The sequence below is a fragment of the Empidonax traillii genome, unplaced genomic scaffold (assembly GCF_003031625.1).
Source record: "Empidonax traillii isolate 1590-97213 ecotype Southwest subspecies unplaced genomic scaffold, ASM303162v1 scaffold583:size513456, whole genome shotgun sequence".
Classification (NCBI taxonomy): domain Eukaryota; kingdom Metazoa; phylum Chordata; class Aves; order Passeriformes; family Tyrannidae; genus Empidonax; species Empidonax traillii.
In genome coordinates this window covers 297,988-322,261 of record NW_020955776.1, presented here as the reverse complement: position 1 = coordinate 322,261, position 24,274 = coordinate 297,988, and the positions used below count along the sequence as shown (strand labels likewise).

The 24,274-nt window shown below is 46.7% G+C and overlaps 1 protein-coding gene and 1 non-coding gene across 3 annotated transcripts in view; one reads left to right on the top strand and one right to left on the bottom strand.

Annotated features, from left to right (window-relative positions):
* The window catches only part of LOC114064816 (USP6 N-terminal-like protein), a 78,371-nt gene extending 56,398 nt beyond the window's left edge, over positions 1-21,973 (bottom strand). Inside the window, exons 1-3 of one of the 2 annotated variants that reach the window (XM_027898187.1) lie at positions 21,918-21,973; positions 8,558-8,639; positions 4,445-4,588 (exon numbers count right to left, since the gene is read on the bottom strand). The gene's annotated coding sequence lies outside the window, so the exon portion shown is untranslated. The remainder of the gene's footprint in view (positions 1-4,444; positions 4,589-8,557; positions 8,640-21,917) is intronic. The other variant, XM_027898189.1, reaches the window with a different exon arrangement.
* A 138-nt stretch (positions 21,974-22,111) lies between these two features.
* Positions 22,112-22,184, top strand: TRNAA-AGC. The gene has a single exon. It is a non-coding gene; the product is annotated as a tRNA-Ala (tRNA).
* Positions 22,185-24,274: the final 2,090 nt, after the last annotated feature.

Genomic DNA, 24,274 nt, shown 5'->3' with positions numbered 1-24,274 from the left:
GCTTGGAGTATTACTTCAGGTCAATATAGGCAAACACCACACAGTTTTGAAGAAAAAAAAAAAAATTAATGTCCCTCCACACCTATCACCAAGCTTCTCAGAGGGGCTGATACAGCAAGGCACGACTTGAAAAGAGGACAGCGACTGAGACAGGAGGACACAAGATCCTCTGCTCTGAGACCAACCCATCTCCAGCAGCAAGCATACTTGGCTGCCTGCCACAAAACCTAACTGAGAAAAAGCGTCTCCCCCCCAAAAAAAAACCCGTTTTAACTGTGATTAAAAATAGTTGAGTTTGCAGTTTATACACATGAACTCAGAAGAGATGCTTTGAGAATGTTTCTCTCTTGTGGTTTCTCTAACAGCATCATCACTACATCATGAAAGGGGAGAAACTAATTCATTCCACTACTAGTTGCTTAATTCAAACACTTCTCTATTGCCATTTAAGTAGACAGATGACATTGAGGCTGTTTTGACTAGAAGATGCACCACTGTTTTCTCACATGTGGATTTTATTGCAAAATTCTGTTGTTACACTGGGGGAAAAAATGCTTATTTGAAGGACAAAAGAGAAAAAGGACTTGAGAAAAGGTTATTAATCTCTACATGCGCCCCATTATCTGCCTCCACTGGTTTTGGTTTTACCTTTTTCTTCCCTATCCTAAGGGGCACAAGAGCCAAAGATCATGCTGTTTGTTAGAGCCCTTCCAATCTAGCTGGTCAGCTGTAACAAGTACCGGGATCGTGTGTTCAGGTTAACACTTACGAAACCTATCTCCTCAGCATCAAGGTAATGAGCTGGTGGTTGAGAAGATCTCAGTGACTTGCTGCGGTGGCTCACATCCTGTCCCTGAGCAGTTTGCTCATCACAGTCCTCCCACTCATGGATCAGCAGACTCCCAGTACCCAACAGGCCAGGAGTCCCCCCTTGACAAGATCAGTGATCATTGCAGAGAGGGGAAGAAGTCAGACACATCCTAGGAGATGCCACTGCAATGCCACAAATATTTGGGCTCACATAACCCCAAGCCTTATACCCCTGTTCAGCGCTCAAAGGGAAGGGGAAAACCCAAAAAAACCCACACCTCACATAAAAAAATACTTAATTAAAAAAAAAAAAACCTAACTGGAGAAATTCATTATTGCAGCTTATTTTAAATTAGGGAAGCAAACTTAAGTCTTTGCACAGACAGAGGATCATGCTCTGAAGAAACCAAGGGAGGTTTGCAGATGTACACCATGCTGACCACAGGGTTCAGCTTCTGAGCTCAGTGCAGGTAAAGGGAGGCTGTGGTGCAAAGCTATGCCAAGCCTGGTAAACACATATGCATACGGATCCTATTAATAACCTGTTATTTCTGGAGGGAATCGGGGGAGCTTGAAAGTAAGCATTGGTCTGGAAGAGCAGAACAAATTTAACACGTGGGATGCTGTGTAGAAAGGGTTTATTATGTCACTAGAAATGTTTCAATGAAAGTCAACTCTGTCAAGGTTATGAAATCCTGCTTAAAGGTGAACTTAGCACAATCTTAACTGAAACCCGGCCAAAACCAAGCAAAAGCTACACAAGAATCACACTTTCATAAACTCAAATGTAAGTGCTACAAAGGCAGCTTTCCTGTCTGGAGCTTTGAATATAAGGCCTTCTCTAACAGGAAAAAAAATATTTTCTGCAAGGTGACCCACAAGACTCCAGAAGCATTTAGGAGTCTGTTTTAGTCAAAGTCAAAGGAGGTGAAAAAAAAGCCTATAAAAGTGGAAGGCAATGTGAACAATGCTGAGCTATTCATTCAAAAATTAATTCTGCTTCTGGGAGAGAAGGGGAAATGCACACCACAATAGCTTTGGAAATCACTGCCCAAAACCCTCAGGAAAAGAATAAAAAAGGAAAACATACTTTCAGAAATCAAGAATGATAAAAGTAACACAGAAGAATTACAACAGTTGCATACTAGGAAATAAAGACCAAAAAGAAAATCACCATAGTCAAGCCATTTATCCCAGCTCTCATAAGCTTGTTTTTTACCCAGTTTAATCCAGAAAACTGGTGCAGGGGTTTTGGCAGCTGCCAGCACTGGCACCACACAGGGATGCAGCCCCCAGTGCTCCCCATCCTGATGCTCTTATGGTTTCCACCTGGACGTGGGATATGCCCAGACGCCACGCCTGGACTGCCTGCACCGCACCAGGGCAGAACACAAGGAATGAAGGATGGATTGTGGATCCTTTAAAAAATCCTCTTTGATTTAGATGTCAACCTGCTAAATCCCTGGGGACCTGTGCTTCTCCTTGGTGTGGTCATCACCATGCAACACAGAGGTTGGCAAACACACGGGGCCTGATGGCAGCACTATCAGCCCCATCACGTGCTATGCATATGCTAGTCCCTGTCCTCCTCAGGAAGCCTTTAGATAGTCTTACTTCTACTCAAAGCATGACCACTGAAGCCCCCAAAACAGCTATCCTACATTTTTATTTCTTTTTAATGCCTACTTCAGGAATAATACACCTGGAAGTACTAGCCACCTCCTTGTGCTGGCATTTTCCCAGCCACCTAAAGCCCACTTCGGGCCCTGCCACAGCAGTTTCTCAGGGTTAGATAAATAAACAAAGAAATGGGTTACATAAAAAAAAAAAGAAATAGACAACAGGTCACAATTATAGATACCCACCAGAAACCTTTGCCATTTCAGGTTCCCATTCGCACCTTCTTTCTCAGCCTCATCCTCCTGTACCCTGGCAGCCTGGTATGGGAGCCTCCAAGGCACATAAAGTCCAACCACAGCTGCATACCAGCCAGCTGTGACCTCACTATGCTTGTCCTCTACGGCTAAAAGGCCAGGAGCAATGCAAGACTACTCTGGTTTTATGGACTGCACCGTCCACAGCATTCTGGATCCCAGCAAAGGGTCCAAACAAGAAACCAGAACTTCACTTTCATTAATGATGAGCGCACCGAACCCACGTCTTCCAGCAGTGCGATTGTTCTCCTTCCCTTCCCCTCTGTTACAATACCTCAAAGACCTAAAAACACTTATTATTTATCAATCTAGCAATTCCAAGAGCTCCTTAGGAAGAAAAAACCCCCAATCCTTATCAGATGAGACCAGCAGGACTCCAAAGCAGAGCACTGGCACTTGTCTGGAAAAAGTGGCACCACTCAGACAGTCTCAACAAGGAACAAAACATAGCCAAAACCACTCTTAATGAAAGCTGTATCTTTTCTCTGAGGAAAACAAACAAGTCGACTACATGGAGACTCATTCAAAAAAAAAAATGCTACACAATCTCTTGTGAACTGATAAAACATGAGATAGCCCACTGCATTCTCAGCTTAGAGAGAAAAAACAGAATATCCTTACTGTTTCGTTTCTTTCTAATTCTGCTATATGTTTTTCTGGCAAGCCTGGGTTTCACCTGAGGGTAATGCAAAAAGGAATATAAAAAATCCCAACAGAAATGACAACTGAAGAGCAGCCATCTGTGTGGGTGTTTCTCTTTCCAAACAAAACTGGGAGTGAAAAGGGTTTTCCAACAAGCCAGCCAAGAAAAAGGAAACTTCATCAAGAGTCACAGTGGGATCTGCCTGGAGAGTATGCTTCATGCAAGTACCAGGGCTAAAACCATTCCCCCTGCTCACTACCAGCAGCCCTCATAGATGTCCATCTGTCCACCGTTCCTTCTCTTTCCTTTTAAAAACTGCAGTGAAAGCTGCTGGGAAGCACACAATGCATGGCAAGTAATTACAGAATAAAGCAGAACAGAACCACCCCCAGGGATAAGTAGCAATTCAGACAGCCACCAAACACTGACCCTCCACAAGGGCTGCATGAGAAAACCTCCCTGTATGAAACCACACTGAGAGATGCTGACATTGGCACTGTCACACTTCACTGGGTAAGCATCAACTGCAGAATGCCCACGGGTCAGACCTTCCTGCTGCAACTGCTCACCTGCACCAAACAGAGTTCAAAAACCGCCATGTGACCCTTTCAGAAGTCAGCTCTGTTCTCTGCTGCATGTAACCCACAGACTGCCAGAATTTCCACTGCTGCAACCTCACATGCAGATCTGGGTTTCAAGCTTCAGCCGCAGACTCCTCACCTGCCTGAGTACCTGCGGCTGAGGCTGCCAGCCAAGCACAGCTCTCAGCCTGCTCAAAAACCCAGCACATTTGCAAGGCACAGTGTCAAACTAGAGCAGATAGAATGCTAAATTAGGCTGCTCAGCCTCCATCCAGCTCCTTCCAGAGCAGCTCCTCTAACACCACTGGAGACAGGTTATTCATTTGGAAATCAGCAGTTTACATATACCTTTGGTCCAACCCAGATAGATATTCTCACAGTATCTTTACCAGCAGATTACAATATAAGCCCACATAGTTTAAGCATAGTTCAACAACACCAGCAAAAATTCACCGATAGAAAAAATGTTTTCCTACCAGAATACTCAAAGTTCGAGGTAGACACTTCCTCCTTCAAGCACTCGGCTGCTGGAGTGAAACCCTCCTTGCTTTCATCTGAGGGTCAAAAGAAAGGCTGACCCAGGGATGCCCTGACATTCCTTCTCATTTTGTAGCAAGCCACTGTAAAAGGAAATTGAGCTGAATATTTACATGCTTAAGGCCATTTAAAGCAGAGACTGGCTCTCCTAACATATCAGTGTTCTTCCAGTCTCTGAGGGCAAGAGACAGACAGGAAAAGAACTACATGTGGGAAGAAAGCACAAATAAGATAGGAGTATCCCTGAAATAATTAGCAATGTGAGGAAAAAAAAAAAAGGAAAAAAATCCCACAAAAACCAACCACCCACAAACTTTCCCTAAGGAAAAGCTTCAAACTTATTAAGTGTCTATATCCACAGGCCATCAGATGTATGGCAACTGTGGGGTCAAGCACTGCAGCAACACTGGGAGACACGAGATCTTCTGCATTCCACATGTACACTGGATTTGCAAATAGCTTTGTAACTAGAAAGTTCCCAGGAACTAGGGAAATTTGAATAGCTACAACAATCCTGATTTGCCAGCAGACACAGTTGTTTTTTCAACAGGAGATACTAACAAGTCTTTGGAAAACATATGCCCCCTCCCCCTTGGAGAGGAGAGTGTCGTTTTGGCACTTATTTTTTTTCCTAGTCTTCTCAGGAAGGTTATCAGGAAATGGCAGAGACTTCTCCCACTGCATAAATTCTTTTATCAGGTTAAATTAGATTAATTCCCTTGGGAAGATTACTGTTCTAGCCAGTTGATGGGTGCTCCTACCTTGATTCTCATGGTGCTTCTATCCCAATGACTGAGACAGTACTTAAAATTCTGTTTCACCGCCAATTCTTTCAGAAAGATACAGCTCCATTACCTGCAGGCAACATATACCCGCTTGGACCAAATGCAGAATACACCTAAATTCCTAGTGCTACTTGCCCTCTTTCTTCTGGTTTCCAAACATTCAGAAGAAAATTAAAATGGAACAATTTCTCTTTGTTTTCTTAGTGGAACCATGACAAAGCTCTTGTGCAATTGTCTGCTATGGGAGGGGGGAAGAAGAAGAAATATAAAGCAAAGTGCAGGAGTTAACCTGCAGCAGCAAACAAATATTTACATGCCCACATGTGGAATAAACTCTCATTTTTTCAGAGGAGTAAGTACAAAAGGCTTTGAACACAGTCATCCGCTCTCTGGTGTCAGTCTCAGATGTCTGGTCCTTGCAGCACTAACAGCTAATGGTAATAAAGATGCTTCTGTAAAAAAGAGTGATGGAAACATCAGGGGAGATACAGGAATAAGAAGAAAATATCTCTACCTCTGAAGGGTAGCTGTCATGTGAGAAGTCAGTGCAAGACCCAGAATGGTTAGGAGCAGTTGGGTGAAAGCAATGAGGCGTATGAAGAGAGTTTGTCCCTGGAGCAGCAGCTGGGTAAGAGAGGAGGAGACAGCTGCCACACTGCCCCAGGACATCCCATGTGCCACCCTATTTATTCCAGGGTATCTGAAAAGGGTACTCAAACATGGGAATGATGATTCCCATACCATCAAAGAGCTCAACCCTCAGTGAGCCTCCAGTGGCACCAAATGCATGTGCAACAGGACAGTGCCACACACTGCATGGATGCAACACACTTTCCACGGGTGCAGTTAAGGTGACTTTGCTAATTCATTGCTCAGGGTCAGGCCAAAAGGTTGGCTACATCAACCACCTGCCCCTGAAGAACAGTTCCCATCCACTGTTGGTTAACCTTTGTGGTAGCCATCACAATGAAAAATAAGAGCAAGCCAGAATGAATTATCCACTGCAGCAAATGCAATGCTGTTCTCAATCTGCATTACCCAACCCTTATGCTCTCACAACAGTGTCTTAAGGTATTTTTCAAGTCAGCATTTAGCTTTTTCACTAGCTAATATGACACTTCCTCTCCCTTCCCCCAGTTCGAGTATTTGGCAAAATTGCTTCTTCTGCAAATTGCACTGCAAATGCTGAACTGCTGCCAGTTAGACAGGGAAAGTCTTGACTAAAAATAAACCACGTTTCAGAAAATAGATCCCTTCTCCATACGATGAAGTAGTGGATAATATATGCAAGCAGATCTGCCAGGAGAACATAGCCTCCATATTTGCATAAGAATCTCATCAAGCTCAACAGACAGCTGCAACTCCTGTGAGTTGTCCCATCTTAACAAAAAAAATCCAAAGAAAAAAGGAGAGGTAGGATTGAGGGTGCTAGGATAAATCAATTTTCCATCTGTTTTGGCAGGAAGAGAAGTGCCACCACCATCACTTGAGTGCCAGTGAACCAAGCTGCTCATAACTCTCATGGGAGGAAGAGGATGGCACTGCACTCCCTATATGGTCACTACAAGAGGCAAAACCTTGTTACAGGAAATTTGCTGCAATTCAGGCATGAGAAGAGAACCTGGGCTTTTGCCACCTGAGTCATCAGGAGCCTGGGGTACTGACTCAGTGCTGGCTCCCTCCGACTCACACGCACCTGGCAACATCTTGCTAGCAAACGGAGGCACTCCTGCCTTTGCTGTTCCCATTCTTATTATGGTTCTCCCTCTAAAAAGAGGCCTTTTACATTAGAAAATTAATTCAAGGAAAGGAAATCACATGGAGAAGGCTAGCATGGGAAGCACAGGCAGTGCCCTACTAACCAGCTCTGCTTTATGTTCCAAAGTGGAAGACACGTCTGCTTACATGGTGTGATAAACCCCGAGAATTACAGAAGAATTAGGTGGAAACAACTCCGCCCTGACTCCTACTCCTCCAGCATGTCTGCGGCACCGCCCAGACAGTCCCGGATGAACCAGGTTTTCAGGAAAGGTCACTTTCCATAATGAATCCATTTCACTTTTTTAGGGATCAAGAAAGCTTTATGCAGCAAGTTATGGCTATGTCCTTATACAGTCAAATGGGCCATTCAGGCAAGCTAAACACAAGGTAATGCCATTTTGAGATGAGATCCATCAGGGATGGACATTCACAGAAGGAGCTTCTTTCGTTCTGTAAGCTCTGACGGCAAGCTGAAGGCTCGAGCTTAGCATGCCAGGCCAATCCTTCCTTGTCCACCGACGCTCCCACAGCAGTATCCATCTAACTGCTTTTCAGACCTCCCCGAGTGACCACAAATGGCGAAATATTTCACTCCAATCCCAGTGGTTGCACATGCACCACTGGTCAGCCGTGAACGTAATTCCATTTAATAAAAAAGTAGATTGCAACCCAGTCCTATATTTTCCTCTCCTAAAAGTAATGTAGGAAATGAAATAGAGGTGCAAGCGGACCTGCCGGTAGCACAGCAAGGGGCATTACTGAAAGTATGTTTGGTATCTCAGGGACCATATCCAACTCAGGCAATCCACTTTGCAACTGTCTGGCATTCTAAGACTGCAGATTAGATTTTTCAGTTGAGCACTAATGCCTTAAAGCAATAACAAATCAAATAACTCCGGCAAAAGGACGCACGGGGCAGAGCAACACAGGCACTACTCCACTGCTCCTGCTAGCAATCCGTGGCAGAGCAGAGCAGTAATTATCCAGGGAGGAATAAGCTGCTAGAGGCTGCTCTCACCATACATTAAGAAAACAACAGCAGATTTGTTCGTGGTTGGATACTAACACGAACACAGCTCCCTCCCACTCCTGCCCGGGATGCAAGCAGACACACACACCACGGGGGAGCTACCAAAGGCCAGCAAGGCAGGAGGGCGCAGCAGCCGCCTGCGCAGTCTCAAGCTCAGCCGGGATTCCCCAGCTGGTGCTCCTGGAAGGAAAAGGTTATGCCTGTGTTAGCGAGGAGCATGGCCTCCCAGGAGCTGCTCTGCAGCGACGCTGTGTTTTCCAGTGCTCCCCTCAGAGGGCTGTCAGCAAGGCTAAATGCAAACCTTGTCTTCTGCCTGGGTGTTTTGACAACGCATCTGGATGGAAAAAATAACTACTCACTGTGGAGCAGTCTCCTCCACAGTGTCCACTCCACACCCATAAGGCAAACCCTGCACACCTTTCACTCTTGGACTCATATAAACCCTCTTCCCCTCGCCAGGAGCATGGCAAACATACCTGTTCAGAGCATCGGCTTCTCTTAAAGCACCGACAAGGAGACAGGACACGATTCCCATTGGCATAAAGGAACTGGCAAATCCTGTAAGCATTAGAGAAAATAGTAATTAGTGACACTGGTAAGAGCTGGCTGGGGAAAGGGAAGGATGCCAAAGCAATCTCGTGAGAACTGGAAGGGTGTTAGATCCCTGCCCTGAACACATTCCTCTCTAGCCCTGGCACCACAGTGGAGGTACGTGGCATGAGGCTGTCGGAGGACTTCTCCAAAATCACAAAAGGAAGCCAATGTAAAAAGTAAGATGATGAGTCCCAAACCAAGGCTGTTCATCCAGTAAAGTCTCCTCAACAGCCAATACACTGAAGTTAACATCCCTGAGATGCTGCTGCTGATCGCATTTGTGCGATTTCTTCTAGTTTGCAGAGGAAGAAAATCCCACGTGATGTCAGAGCCAGGTTGCTTCCATTTTTTCATCATCATCATTATTATTGATTCATCATTATGGCTTCATAATAGAAACGATTTTATATCTCCCACTGATTGCTATATAAAGCTTTTGTACCTTAGTCACAGACAAGACATCTAGGAGCACTGAGCAAAAGCTGTGACAGAAGTTGCCTCTGAGGGCTGCAAAAACACCTCACCCTGGGCATGTGAAGTGTCTGCTGCATGCCAAAAAAGAGGTATCAGGAATGTTTTACTGGAAACAACTCTAAGCATCTGTAAGGAGATGTTTTTCTGATGATATAACTGAAGCAAAGGTCACCTCATCTAATACAATTTTACTTTTCCCATTCTGTTCATGCAACAGTGCAGGGATAGCAAGGGACATGGTGGATGAGCAACCATCCTCAAACACGCTGTAACATAGAGAGGATTTATAATCTGAGGGAGGTAAAAAACCACAGACAGACAACTTCTCTTAGTCAAAGCACCAAAACAGCAAGAGGAAGGTACAGAATCAGCCTGACAACGTCTCATGTATTTCCTGCCAACTGGACTTCATTATGAACTGTGAGAAAACTTACTCATGCAGCACATCAGTTTACCTTGGACTGAGAAAAAGAGACTTGCCTGCTTTCCCTAGTCTCTGCGGGTGACTCAGAGACCTCAGTCACTGCCAGCTGGTATTTAAAGAACTGAGAAAAACTGCAATTCATTTGCAGTGCCCCCTCCCTCATTTTTCCCCTTCTCCTTTCCCATTATGGAAGGGATGAAGGCATTTCTGAGGATGAAAACAATGCAGAAGGCCACAAGACCACAGCACAGACCTTGGACTCCAGCCTCAATCACGAAGTTTCCATCACCATTTATAATCGCTCTTCCTGATGCTTTACATTACCACTCTAGCCAAAACGCAAAAGTTACTTATTCCTGTTACGGAGAAGACCCCAGGAGGGTCTTCTGTTGTTCTTTTGCAGCCAGTAAATGAATACTGTTCAGCATTTCTACAAAGACAGAAATGACATGACAAATCCAACCCGTCCAATAATCTTCAGTGGCAGCTTATGTATAAAAGTATGGAAAGACAACTTTCCTCCCCCAGCAAAGAAATTCATCCCTTAGTTTCACATAGCTTAAATCTAAAGGGGGCTGCTTTAGCTTTTGAGGACTTCATCTGCACTGGCATTGACCCATGCTTTGCCCCAGGACTCAGCATATAAAGAAGATCAGCATGGCTGCCATGCAGACAACCTTTTCTCCCTTCCTCCTCTGGCTCCTTTTTCCTCTAACAAATTTTTCAACGTGTTTTCTACTATTAAGACAATATTGCAGAAACATCACTGGCAAAGTTCAAAACTCCTCGCCTCCCAGTACTGTTGAGTAAGTCAGAAAGAGATGCCTGTATCTTCCCTAAGTGCTGCTGGATTTAATTAAACCCATATGGAGGTGGCCTGGATTGCCTTCCCAAAGCAACTGCAGCTCTCAGACAAAGCATTTTGTCTCGTAGCGGACAGATATACTGGAGTGCCAGGGAATCCGACTGCCCAGCCTCTCCCTCTGTTCCCAAACTCCCTTCTCACAGTGCCCAGCAGCATCACTCATCCCAGGGCTGCTCCTCCTTGAGACATGACCAGGCTCCATGCAATGTAGAGCATGGATGACATATTCATGACAGCAAAGCTCTTCTGCTACCTTCCTGCAGCTCCAACTTGTCCACCAAAATACGTGTTTCTCAGCGTCACCACCTCAGCGACCCTTCTCTGTCCTTGGCCAAGACATGATGACTCAGTGCCTCTTGGCAGTAACATTTTATTTCATTTAATGCAGCAAAAAACGATTCACCAGAGTTTATAAACAAGTTATGAAGCAAGGGGGGCAGAGGACTGAGCAGTACCAGGTGACTACCAGGTGACAGGGAGAAGGAAGCATCTCCAGATCAGGAGTGAAGGGTGCAAGAAAAATGATGGAGCAGGGAAATAGGAGGGTTCTGCATAGCAGGAGTGACCACAAGTCCCCCACACCATAAGCAGTAAAACCAGAAGGGTGACAATGGCCAAAAGAGCAGGCAGGCATCCTTGGAGGACCTGCCAGACCCCAAGCCTGATTGTGCAGCTTTGCTAATGCCCCAGTCACAAGCAGATACACTCATCATAAAAGAAACCCCTCTCTGAAGCCTAAATAGGGGGATGTAGTGTTTCCTGCCAGCTTTGAGAATATTTAAGTTCTCTCTAGGAGGCTTATGCTAATTTCTGCCCCCCTCCTGTGATGATCTTCCAACATCAGCAATTTCAAGGTCAAACTAAAAGCCATGTCCCTCCCCCCTCCCCCCCCCAACCAACATCAAGGCTGAGTTCTGCACTGCTTTTAGGAGGAAGATGCACAACTCCCTTTGACACAAGCACGTAGAATGAACTCCTCAGACACGGCTATAGCACGAAGTGAGCGCTGTCACAGCCATGCCAGCTCCCCAGACACCAGTTATTGTCAAGCTGATAACATGCTTGCAGTTAGCACCTAGCACAATGGCTTTTCAGCCTGATATGGGTCAGATAAAGGTTTTTAACAGGTCAGGCAAGAGGATAAACTTACCCCCAGCCTTATGGCTGGAGGAGAACAGGAGAGCGGAATTTGTCCCTCCCAGAGAGGCACTAACACATCAGGCCCTGGTCTGCAGTGTATTTAAGCAGAGAAACACAGAGTGACTTGTGTTGGAAGGGAACTTTTAAATACTATCTAATCCAACCTCCTGTTGTGAGCAGGGACACCTTCCACTAGACCAGGTTGCTCAAAGACCCATCCAACTTCTCCTTGAACACTTCCAAAGACAGTGCATCCACAACTTCTGGGGGCAGCCTGTTCCAGTGCATCACCAGCCCCATCATAGAAAACTTTTCCCCTGTATTGAATCTAATATTCTCCTTGATATGTTCAGCAGAAAGTTTTCTTTTAAAGCTGTGCTCAAAGTCCTCCCAGAGGGAAACCTCCCCTGGGTTAACAGGGAAGTCAAACACTTTGAGCATGTACATGAAGCCATCAGATAGCAGTACCCCTCAAAGGCCTCTACTAACATTGTAGCCTAAAAGAAGTATTAACACACTTTTTAATCCTCACCACACTTTTACAGGGAAGGAAACTGGGGTAGGAGCAGGACATGCTCTACTAGGGACTACATGGCTGCCCTTCAGCAAGCCACACCCACTCCCACATGCTCATCTGTGCCTTACCCTTCTCTGCCAAAACAGGCAGTCCTGACTTTTCCATCCTCCCCTTCTACACATCCCAGTCATCTCTACGCTCGTGGTAGCAACCATCATTTGCTTGATCCAACTGGAAGCCATCCCAGAAAGAAGAAAATAAAGGGGAAGAATTTCTGGCAGGAGAACAGCCTGAGATCAGCTAAAGCTGATGGGAAGCATGACCTCAGAAAGACGGCACAGTGGTACATCTGGAAACCTAGATGAGGCTTCAACTCATCATATCTTTGTCTTGCACAGAGTAAGTCACTTAAAATCAGTTTAACTATTCCATTCACTGCTGAACCCACTCAGGCACTCACTTTTCTAAAGATCCATCCACAACAGCCTGGTGAATTGCTGTGTGAGGTCTCCATACTAGATCGATGCACCCAAACAGCAACACACCACAGCTATGTAAGCCTCACAGCTTACCACGTAATGCTGGTAAAACGAAATTCCTCCAAGAGATTTGGGGATATTTTTGGGGGGATGTGTGTTTTGTCATAGCTGAAGCATGTTCTCAAATGGTTTCCAGAAGAGGAGCAAGGACAAACATATGCAAAGGATCTAGCAAAAGCTCTTAAGCAAAGCAGACAGCAGGAAGCTGAAAATAAATACGCAAAGCCCTTTGCAGCACCAAAGTTCAAATCCATCTGGGTATTTCCAAGACTGTCACGGCAGCCCATAGAAGGGATTTTCCAATTCCTTTCAGAGAAATCCTGGAAAATAAGGATGGAAAAACAGAAGCACAGGCTCAAACTCTAAATCAGCCCTACATCCTGAGATGTGACCTCCTTCAACACCACGAGGAGTGCAGAGGGAGGAGCATGGCACAGCCCAGTATGGTCCCCACAGGCCGGCTTGTCCTCAGCACTGGGTAGCCTGAGCCCCCTCCACCTCCATCCTTGCTTCTCCCCTGGCACAGGTGTGATGGAGGGGTTGCAGCAGACCCAGAGGTATCAGCAGGCTGTCAGCACCAGCCTTCACATCCCAGCCAGTCACCTTTTCTCCAAAACCAGCAAGACGCACGACCCCCACCTCAAAAGTATTTGCCACAAGGCTGTGCTGAGTGGGGGGGAGCTGCTCCATCAGCTTGCTCAGAGGTACCATCCAAACATCCCAGCAGCAGTCTCACGACGTTCCCCACCACTAGCTGCTGAAGGAGGTGAAGGACGCAGAGCTAATCCTCTCTTGTTTTTCTGAGTTACACAGCATTAGTCACACAGGCTCCTGACAAAGCTGCCCCAGGGCCCCCAGGCAAGCCTTACCTTCGATCGCTGCTGCATGCTCCCACCGAAACCACCAACTCCGCCTGCTCTCGACACGAACAGACAAGCACAGTTCAAAAACTCACATTCAAACCTCCTCTAAACACCTTTCACAGAAATACCCAGAACTGCTCCTCCACTTAACAAAGCTCTCTTTTCCGCCACCAGAAAAAGCACAAAGCTATTCAAAATGAGTTTCCGTGGTATTAAAATCAATTCACCAGCTACGCATCTCCAGCTGCTCCATTCCCAGTTTTCCTGATAACTGTTACCATGCAAAGCATGTGCACATCCCCAAAATATCCCAAAGCATACTTAAGAAAATAATTTTTTACAAAGCTCAAGCTTTCATGTCTGCAGAAATTCATCTTCTCTCAGTTTTGAAAACAAACCAACCACAACAGATCAATTAAGGCCAACTTTTACCGAGCAGAGTTTTAGAAGTCAGCTGCAGCTAGGTGTAACCACAGAGCTGATGCTAGCCAGGACACAAGAGTCATCACATCACAAGTCCAAATGCTCATACTGGGGACCTTCCAATTGTGTGCATGCAACCTCCCGGTTGCAGAGACTTAGGGCAGAGCACGGCTCCTCGACTGGCAGGCAAAAGCAGCTCACTGCACTCAGACGAGACACAAGGTAACAGATGGAAGCAATGCCCACACCTGGTTCTAACTAAAGACGAGGTGCCAAAGCAATCAAGCAAGCCCTTCGGCTGCACCTCCACACAGGTCTCCCGGCCCGTGCCGTAGTTCTGCTTTCACCACCGGCTTCACAGTACCAGAAGGAACCGCTCTGCAACACAACTTTGCAAGCAGGCATCTGCAGCGGGAGCAGCCTCTGGTGCACAGCTTCTTGGCTCATTTCTTAAAACAATTTCTTGAAATAAACCAAGAACAGCTAAATTCATTCTCTCTCAGTTCAAGCAGGATACTGGCTAATCCAATCTTTTCATTTCAGTCTGCTACTTCCAGCAGTCAGAGAACATGGACTAGCAGCATCGCCTGAGCCACAAACCAGGAACACATTTCCTAGCCAAGGGCTGGAGGGGCAATCACCCCTCCTGCCCAGCCTCTCTGGGTATGGACCTCTCTGTCCATCTAGCTGACCCCATGCCAGATCAAGCACCCTGCAGGAGGTGACCAGGACTTGACTGCTTGGATATGCCATAGGAAGAGGTCAGTGAAGATCCAGCCAGCATCCATGCCCAAGGCAGCAAAGCAGTAAGGGAAGAGATCTCTGTAAAATCCAGACAAAAATTGTTTCCTTAGACATATAGAAAGCTGACAACAGTCCACCAGTGCCAAAGAGGGGGACAGGTATTCCCAATCCGTCTCCCTCCTGTTACCTCCAGTCTACACTGAAGAGAAAAGCTCTGGCTGCCACGGAGCCTCTGTCTGCCATCAGACTGAGTGCTGGCGCAGAAGAGGGCATGACAACGATAACTTCCATCCAGACCTTTGGATATTAAAAGCATGATGAGGGCAACGCTGCAGGAAAGAAAACTCCACGAGTTCTCACAAGTCTGCAAAAAGCTAGAATAACTGAAGGGATTTACAGACGGAGCCTGAAAGCACACACACACACACATTTGCCAAGAAGAGTCCACCCCTTGTCTTGACAGACGTATGGTGCAATTTTTTCCACGGAAACCGGATTACGGCACCCTACTTTAAGAGGTGACTAATCACATTTTAAACACATCAGCTATAAACAAGTTCAGCCCCTTCAATGGTTAAGGTCTTGTGATGCTTATTGGTTTTCTCAGCTCTGTTACACGTCCCCTTTCCCACTCCCAATTCAACTTCAAATTCCACCTGCTGTATTTCATGGCATTTTTCTCTCGTATGGGAGACACTGAACAGACTTCAGCCAGACCTCTTCACCACACAAGGGTATCAAAGCACAACCATCAGGTCACCCCTCAAACACCTCAAAGTTGAACAGACACTCAACTCCAGCCTCAAAAACTAAGAGAGGATGCAGGAGCTGACTCCCTGATGCCACAACAAGAATTTTTAACACCAAGTTCAGTTGCTTGTAGCTTTTCAACAGGTGTCTTATTAAGAGTCCAGCACTGAGGCAACACTGCTCACCAAACACGATGCTGTTCAAGGTATCTCAACCACTGTTCAGCATCCTCAATTCATGACCTGCCGAGTCTGCTGTGGGATTTACAACATAAGATCAAGGCAGGCAGAAGGACAATGTTATCAGGCTCTGTTTGCTCAACCTCTGGACATCTAGAACATCTCCATAAGCCCAAAAGGATGGTCCTACCAGCTCCTTCTCCTAGGGAGCCATGTGATGAGTGCCCATTCCCTGTAGCTCAGCCCACCCCCCATCAGCCTGATCAGCTCTGTAGCAAATCTGATGGGGATGCAGCTGTGGCCCAGAAATACTTCAGTAAAGAACAAATTCAATGCCAGGCCACCTAAACTGCGGTACCAAAGAAGCAACGGCGTAACTCAACCATGCACCCAAACCTCAAGAGCCATCAAACAAATCAATACCTTGCAGGTCAGACACAGGTGTCCCTGTGAAACTCATGCAGCAAGTAAGTGAGCTATGAAAATAGTAAAAGCTTTGAAGTAATTTCAGTAACTTTATCTGACTAGCATTGTAAGCACAAATAATAGCACAGACAACACTTCTGACCCACTTTATTATCACCAGAGGAAATGAACACATTACATCATCCCCGTTAAGTCCCCCCATGCTCTCATGATCAGTTTTGACTCATGGAACTGAAGGGGAGGGAAGAGAGATACTGCAAGAACAAGGCACCACAGAAACAAAATTTTTAAAGAAACTGAATTTCTAAATATGCAGGTCATTTTCACACCTGCTCCTTCATCTACGCTGCTTTGAAACATTTGACAAGACATGCAATTCACTACCAGTGCAACTTTCCTCCACTCAAACCCAAATCAGAGGTAAGAGCTGTAAAAGCAGGAAAGGAGACACTAAAAAGTTTTAACTTGTGATGAGAAAACTATGCTACTAAACTAAAACTTGAGTAGTCAGCTACAATGCAAACAGGAGAAACTTGAAAAGAAAAAAGCTACTGCACTAGCTCAGACTGATATGTGCAGCCCCACTAACATCCTGCCACTGTGGCGGTGAGCAGCAGATGTGGCTCTCGCACTCATGACCCTCACTGATTAGGGAACAAAACTGAAGGCAAGGGGAGGCAGGAGATTTAAAAACTCAGGACAAGCTGATCTTGATCCTGCTGATTTCTAGTGAGTGAACTTGTCCAAAGCATGTGCATGAAAAAGGCAGGCACATGTGCACAGCTTCTGCAAAGAGAAGTTAAGAGATGCACGAGCAGGTTGGGGACTTAGGAAGGCTGTCCCAGCTGCTGCAAGGTCACCAGCAAAGTGTGCGCCTCACTTCGCTCAACAGACAGCTCTCTTACAGCAGAGAAGGCACTGGCAAGCTGCTGAATCCACCAACAAACAAGCCTTCTGAGCAAGCTGGCTTTAATTCTGCTGTTAGGATGCCAGCAGGGACCCAAGTCCTAAGGAGATCAAATTTGTACTGAGAGATATTTGAGGAAAGCTGAAGTGATGGGGGTACATGAGGAGCTGAGCATTCCTAGCACCTGCTTCCTCTTCACAGACCTTTTTTCCCCCTCCACTTTGGACTTATGACAAATAGTCTCCCACAAGGAAAATCCCGTACTGAGCTCCAAAAGATGGAGGTAAGTATCTTGTTCACTAGAATTTTGGGGTACCAGAGCACTGGGGCTCATTGGTGCTGTGAGCTCCCACCCTGCTGGACACAACTGCTTGGCAGCTGCCTTCAGCACAGGAAGCTCCTCTACACAGAGCTGAATGGTGCTGGCTCCTGTGTTTGATTTCCAGGTTCCAAGACACAAGGAGAGCTAAAAATATCCCAATTAACCATTCCTTTTCAACACAAGATTTGATGATTGTGCACAAGGGTATTATACAACTATAAACAGGAAGATGTGGTCTGGAAATCAAAAAGAAATTAAACTGAGAAAACAGGTGGCCAGGACCGTAACCTCTGAATTCAAGCATGGACCACGTCCAAAACTGTGGAGGAGCTTGTACTACTTGCAATTGTGGTGGCTAGCTCTGAGGAGCTTGCAAGCTTTCTGATGTGACACACACAGGGTATATAATTTCTGCTCTGCATTGCTTATATACAGGAAGCTTGTTCTGGCTATAGCCCATGGAAGCTGTCTCCTGGGTCAGCTGGCTCCTAAGCTTGGTGCCATGCAGCACGTCAGGAGTTAAGCAGGGAACTTTTATTCCTGGTGAAACCCATTGCCTCTGCTAGGCTCCAGAGCTAAGGATTTCTTCACATGCAGATTTAGCAGCAAATTTTTTTATCACTTCCCAATCTTTACACTAACATCTAGACTTTAAACACCGTCTGTGGGTAATACTGGAGTACATTACTCACAGCAGCGCACCTGGGAGAACCAGCAAATCCTCTCCATTTGAGCCTGAGCGTCAGCTTTACCCTGGAATTACATTTATCTCCCTGGCACTAGGCTCCCATTAATGGAATTACCAGGCAGGCTGCTTCAGACTTAACACTTGAGAGAAGCGGGCTGGGATGGCTCCACTCCAGCCTCAGCCCAAAAAGCCGGCACTGTTTCTCCATCCTCCAGTGAGCTGCCGCCCTAACGAGCCCGACCCCGTGACAAGAGCCAGGGAAACAAAAGAAACAACCCCGAACTGTCCAGGGCAATCAATATCTTTCTAGGAACATCCAGGCTTCTTGCCAGCTTTCTTCTAACCCCGATTTAGCTCTTCTGCAGTGCAAAGGGGGATGGCACGCGCAGGAGCAACCCAGCAGGATGCAGAGCCGGCAAGCGTGGCTGGCACTCGGGGAGGCCAGTCTACAGCAGTCCTTCTACAAATACCTCACACTGAGGGTGTCAAAGCAAACACACATCTACAGAAAGCACCCATCCACCTCAAAAATCAGAGCAAGCACTCCAGTCTGAACACTTGTTTCAGAAATAACCACTGCTACTTAAATTGGGGAGGCATATCGTAGCAAACCAGCCAAGACTGCTAACCTCAGCACGGGAGGTTACCCTGCACTTTCTAGAAAACTGCCTTCCATTGCACAGCAGCTACTGCACTGCCATGCTGAGCAATCTGCAGCACGGCATGAACTGGACACTTAAAGCATGCCTGCAGCACCCAACAAAATGGACAACTGGGAGCATCACGGGCTGCTGAAAGCCAAAGGGGATGAAGCAATCAGCCCTATCATAAAGCTCCACTGATAGCTCTTAGCACCTCTGGGGGCTGTTCTTTGCACAGAGCAGCTGTAGGCTTCTTTAGGTGGACTTTTCCCAGTCACCTGCAAAGGGACTTCTCTAATCTTGGCATGGAGGGAGCACAAGGACAAAACAGAGATTCACCAAAACTTGAACAATGTTTGCCTCAGATATGGAGACCCAGGAGCACAGCATTACAAAAGCAAGAGGAAGACAGAAATGGAAAACCAAGGAGAAAACTGACTTGCAGAGTATGGACATGCCCTTACAATAGCTTGAAATGGGGGAGTTGAAGTCCTCTCTCCTGCAATTAAAAGGCAGGAGAGGAAAGCATTGGAATTACCCCAGCGTGACTGTGAAGGACTGACAAGCTTTGAGTTTCAAAGTCCATCTTAACACACGCTCTTTGGTGCAATTTTAATCCTAAAAAGGAAAAAAAAGAGGTTTTGCTGCAAGAAAAGCTGCCATACAACCTTGTTATTAAACCACATAAGGTGCAAATGAGGGAGGACTGTGGCTGGGGTTGACCAAGCAAGGTTGAAGGCAGTCCCCTTTTTCCCCCCTACCCCTGCATTTGCTCTGCCACTTACTCTCAGCAACATAACAATTCAGAGAGACAGACTGCCCCGTGACAGGAAAAACACATGTAACACCCAGGCGGTGAAACCTCACATCTGAGAGCATCTATGCAAAACACAGCCTGAAACATATTTTCCAGCTCCAGAGTCAACTTCACGTTTTGCAAAGCCGAGCTGGTGAAACACTATGGCTTACAACCAAGGTGAGATTCGCCAGCAGAAGTTACTCTCAATCATCTCCCTATTTTCTGCATATCAGGAAAAAAAAGGAAAAAAAAAAAGGAAAAAAAAGGAGAAGCCTAATGGTAAAATTACAGGGTCCTGAAGCTCAGGGTCATGTAAAAGAGACAGGAGGACATCAGAAAAAAAAAATTACACAAATGCAATATTCTTCAGCCTGGCACCCAGTGGAATAGCCTAGCTATGAAAACTACTTTCTTTTCAAAAAAAAACTATAAAGGTAAGGAGCCATCGGAATTATGAGTCAAGCTCCCAGATAAGAAATCATGCTGCTGGATGGGTGCGGCTGCCTGCTCGTTTGGTCGCTCTTGGGGTTTTTTCAAAAGATAAACATGTCTTTCAGAACATGTTTGTTGGCCAATCTTCTCTCTGCTGAAAAAAAAAAAAAAAAAAAAAAGAAAAACAAGAAGGAAGCTCACAACCATGAAAACGATAAATGAAAGGCAGGACAGTTTCCGATGGGCTGAGGTCACACTTCATGGGCCCTTTAAAGTAAGATGTAACATATATCAGTATGTTGAAAAGAACAAAAGAGGAGAAAATTTAAAATTCCAAGTAGTTCAGTAAAATATAATTCAGAAGAGCTATTAAGCAAACTCTGCATGAAGCAGAGCCCATTCATAGACCAGAACCTGTCAAGGAAAAGAAATAACTGTTTTATATCTATTTCAATTTTAAAGCTGCTGATATGTAGGAATATTTAATCAGAAATTCACAGTCTGGAAGAGGCTCATTCAGCAAATGCATCCAGAAAAAAAAAGTAACTTGTATATCAGAGGCAGAACTAAGGCAAATCCCACAGGAAGGGTGTAATATTGAGCAGAGAATGGTTTTGAATCTAACAGAACGATGACTTGGACACAGCTATGGTAGAAGTACAAAAGTACTGCAGAAAGGCAAACGCTGTAAAGGACCCAGGAATTCGATAGAGCAAAAGCCACAGCAGGTCTCATTGCTCTCGCCAAATTCCCTGCTGCTCAGCGAATTGCAATAACTTGGTGACAGGCATCAGTGCCTGAAGCCCTGCCAGCTCAGCCCAGGACTTTGCTGCTTTCCAAACACAAGGTGTTAAGCAGCTACCACCGAGGTTATACAACAAGGTTATTTGGTAATCCCTTCAGAAAGAATTTTGCATTGGCTATCAATGCTGGCTGGTTTTGCATTTTCTTGTTCAAGAACATCAGAGGGGAGGAAAGTGACCAAGCACAAGGCAAGCAATTAACTAGAATGACAAGTTTTTAACTAAGTCCTGGATATCACTGCTACTGAACACAGCTTTAAATTAAAGTGGCAAGCCCATCAATAGCCTCATCTTCCTCAGTATGGCGGTGGCAGAGAAAAGTCCCAGTGCTCTCACTTGCTTTGCTATGCACACCCTGATTGAGAGCATCCCCTTTTCCCACCAAAACCAGGGCACCAAAATCCCATCTCATCAATACAGCTCCCCAGAAGGCGCCAGCACATGCCCTCACCTGCCATTTCGACAGGCGCCCAAAAAACCCCTGCTCCAGAGCAAGCAACTCCCTCCTTGTCCAGGGAGGAGATCTTGCCTTTAACTCTGTCAGCAAGAGCACAAGAGAATACAGAATGATTTCTTGAGGGAAAAGACCTCACGATTCATCCCGGTGCCAGATATCACTTTTTTGGGTGTTGTTTTCAGAGAAGGCATCGCACGGCAAGGCGGGGGGAACTAGCTGCCAGAATCAGGTTGGCTCCTCAGGCACTTGAGCTGCCGCACCTCCAGCTGCCCCAGACACCCGGAGGGACCAACCCGCACGTCCCACCATCGCTGCCAGCTGCATCCCCGGCAGCAGGTATTTTGGGGGCTCCCCTGGCTACCCACTCGGCTCCCAGGACGAACCCCCAGAGCTCCGGCAGGGAACAGCGGTGCGGGGTGTGGGCTCAGTGCCCGCAAGGACCGTGCCTGGCTGCGGGGAAGGCGAAGCCTCCCCGAGCAGTAACCGAGGCCATCCGGGCCGCTCCCGCGCAGCTCCATCAGCTCAGGGGGCTCGGTATCTTGCGGGGCTTCTTTTTGTTTGTTGTTTTCATTCTGTTTTGACCTCAGTGCAGACCCATCGCGGTTCAGAGGACCCCCCTGGCCCCCCGGCACAGTCCCTGCCGGGAGCGCAGCCCCGCGCTCGGACCCTCCCGGCGCACAGCCCTGTGCATCCTGCCTCCCGTTCCACAACCGCCCCGGGCACAGCCCTGTACCGCGCCCCTAGCACACAGCCCTCTGCAGCCCCTCCAAGCGCGCCGCCCCGCCACCATCCCATTCTCATTCCCATTCCCACTCCCATTCCCACTCCCATTCCCGCTCCGGGTCTCACCGCGCGGCGCATCCTCCTGCCCCAGCGCGCGCACAGCGCCCAGCCCGGCCCGCCGCGCGCCGCCGCCGAGCCCTGGCCGACGCGCTCCTGCGCAGGCGCAATGCGAGACCCAAGTGCGAACGGCAGCTGCCAGCGGCGCACGGTGTCTCGCGAGAAGAGAATATGTGCGCGCCGGGAGGAGGCTGGGACAGGGTGGGGAATTAGCTCAAATGGTAGAGCGCTCGCTTAGCATGCGAGAGGTAGCGGGATCGATGCCCGCATTCTCCAAGTAGTTTTCCTCCCGTGCCACGCCGAAGCTCTTCTCTTCCTTTAGAGTACACAAATATGATCCTGGTTTTGCTTTTTTAAATTCCTTATATTCTTAGTTGCTTCCATAACATTCATAAAGATCACAGAATCACACAGAATATCCTGGGCTGGAAGGCACTTACGAGGATCACCAAGTCCTGAACAGGTCGCACCATGTGCCTGAGAGTAACATCCTAAAGTTTCTTGAGCTCTGTCAGCCTTGGTGCCGTGACCACTTGCCTGGGGAGCCTGTTCCAGTGCCCAACCACCCTCCGGGTGAAGAACATTTTTCTAATATCCAACCTGAACCTCCCCTGACACAACTTCTGGCCATTCCCTCGGGTCAGTGCCTGCCCCTCCTCTTACCCTCACATGGAAGTTGTAACTGCAATGAGGTCTCCCTTCAGTCTCCTCCAGGCTGTGAACAGACCAAGTGACCTCAGCTGCTCCTCATCCAGCTGCCTTTCCCTTGTGCCTTTCCCTTGTGCCTTTCCCCTGCTTAAGGCAAGCAGAGTGCTCTCTGTGTACTCCCGGCACTTTGAGGGGGCCTTTCGCTTTTTTATTAGGTAAGGGACAAGGCCAGCAGCAGGGAGCAGCTACCCACTGCCTCCAGTGCTTCCCAGCATCTGAGGCCCCAGCCATCATCTACCTGCTCATCCCATCCAGGAGCAGGAGGCCTCAGGGATCTCCTTTTCCTGGGAGCCTTCACTAGAGCCGAAACACTTACTTGTCTTTAGTAAATTTGAGAAGGAATCAAAATGCCTCAAGGAGTCATTGATGTAGGTGCCATTTAGTAAAAAAAAGTCAAGCTCAGTGAATTTATCCAGGTGCTAAGTTCAGAAAAACATTCCATTTCTTCACATTCTGCTCCTATTCTACTGCAAAAAGCCACAAGGAATAACCAAAGGCTTTAAACGAAAAGAGAAGCAGTTTTTAGAAACTGAAGGTGTATCATGAAAAAAACCCAACCCCACAGGATTACACTCAGTTGGCATTTCTATCCCAGGCAAAGGTGGAAAACAATTCTGCACACTTTCTTGGGTTACATGCATGAGGAAATGACCTTCCTGGCGAATTTCAATAACAAAGAATGGAATTCAGCTTTCAAGCTGCTCACAGGCCCCAGCCAACACACCAGGAAACTGCAGAACATCCCACCCCCAAACCTTCACAGTGAATTAATTGACAATTAATTCCCAATAGTCCAAAGAAGAACAGGATTGGAGAAGATGCAATGGGTTGAACATAATGATCTTGAAGGTGTTTTCCAACCCTAGTGACTCCATGATTCAAAGTGATTTTTTGGCACAAATAACCACGAAGTCTCATGGGTAGTCTCATGGAGATTAAAAAGAGATATCTCCACTGGCAGAGGACATCTACAATTCCTTTCCACAAAATGACAATGGTAACATGCAAACTGAAGTCTGAAAAACAAATGAGTGTATGGTTGTTGGGATTTCTTTTAGCTTGAAGATTTCATTCTTGCCTTTTAAAGCTGATTTAAACTCAGGCTTCAGAGTTCCATACAAACTCATGAAATAACCAGCTGTCACTACACTGGTCTTCAAAGCTTCAACAAAAGATTTGAGTCTTCCTATGCAGCAGGATTTAACAGGAGAGTGAAATCCACTGCAGTCTCCCATTTCATCAACTGCTACACAGCTGGCATGAAGACACTGTGTTGTGAAATACGTTTGTGTCTATGGTCTGGTCCTCTCATTTTCCCCTCTAGCTTTGACCTCATCTCAACCCTCAACCCCTGCAGTATCTTGGTGACCACGGGCAACCTCGGGATGATGGAAAACCACTGGACCGTAAGTCTGGTCAAACTGATGCTGCATCGCCCTCTGCAGACGGGCAGGCAAAGACTGCCACGGGCTGAGGCAAAAGACGCAGAAAAGCAGGGATGAGAGAAAATTCCTCTGACCGTACTTTTTCTGCAGGTCAATGCAGCCCAGTCGTTGAAGGAGAAATCTGGAAAGCTCCATTTTCTTGGGGCTTCATTTTCACTGGATCCACGGTGAAAGACTGTATCCAGAGGAATAAAATACGACACATATAGTCAC